Source organism: Schistocerca nitens, chromosome 5, assembly GCF_023898315.1.
Source record: "Schistocerca nitens isolate TAMUIC-IGC-003100 chromosome 5, iqSchNite1.1, whole genome shotgun sequence".
Taxonomy (NCBI): domain Eukaryota; kingdom Metazoa; phylum Arthropoda; class Insecta; order Orthoptera; family Acrididae; genus Schistocerca; species Schistocerca nitens.
The window spans coordinates 531,301,116-531,302,179 of record NC_064618.1 but is presented as its reverse complement, the minus strand read 5'-3'; the positions used below and the strand labels follow the sequence as shown (position 1 = coordinate 531,302,179).

Below are 1,064 nucleotides of genomic sequence, written 5' to 3'. Positions count from 1 at the left end.
CTAATCCTTGATTGTTGTTTGCGTTTCTATGGTCACCTCTCGTATCATTTCCATCTTTGTCAACCTACTCATGTGCACACTCCGTCTTCAGGCCACGAGTGGTCTACTGGGACCATCCGATGGCCGTGTCATCCTCAGAGGAGGATGCAGATAGGAGGGGCGCGGGGTCAGCACACCGTTCTCTCGGTCGTTATGATGGTATATGTGACCGAAGCCGCTACTATTCGGTCGAGAAGCTCCTCAATGGTCATCACGAGGCTGAGTGCACCCCGAAAAATGGCAACAGCGCATGGTGGCCTAGATGGTCACCCATCCAAGTGCCGACCACGCCCGACAGCGCTTAACTTCGGTGATCTCACGGGAACCGGTGTAACCACTGCGGCAAGGCCGTTGCCCAACCTATTCATGGAAGAATGATAATTACTGTATTTGTGAATTATGTTCTCCATTCTTCATCTGTAATACCACAACATATATGAATAAAACTACAGAAATATGAATTTTAGGAAGAAGGGTGACGTAGCTGAATAAATTTAAAGAACCTGTATTTGAAGAAGACTGTGCGACCATTACCCTACCATCATCATATATTTTGCACAGGAGATTAGGACACATACAGAGGCACACAGATAGTCATGCTTCCACTGCCGACTATGCGAATGGACAAGGATAGAAAATCGGTAATACTGGTAGGACGTCGAACACTTCTCTGCAGCTTGCGGAGCATACTGTATGTTCAAAAATCGGTGCCCAAACTGACAAACATTAGGATGGAGCCAGCAGAAAATATATTTGATCAAGCAACCGGATCTCAGAAACGGATATTGAGTGAGCACTAAGCATGTGTAAGTATACTGTGTACGACTTCATACCAACTTCATACACAATGATGAGGAGAGGTAGGCTACAGAACGCAGCGGAATCTGTCGTCACAAGAAAGCTGGACAGGGATAGAAATGATTAGTGAACAAGTTATCACACTTAACAGAAGATTTACTTATGTTTCTCCAAGCATACGAAGACTCATTACAAATAATGTAGCAAGAAGCGGAATCCAGCTATCA

General features: G+C 45.1%; 1 pseudogene; it reads right to left on the bottom strand.

The window, feature by feature from the left end:
• Window positions 1–277: 277 nt before the first annotated feature.
• LOC126260992 (5S ribosomal RNA) lies at window positions 278–395 on the bottom strand (annotated as a pseudogene).
• Between the last annotated feature and the right edge of the window lie 669 nt (window positions 396–1,064).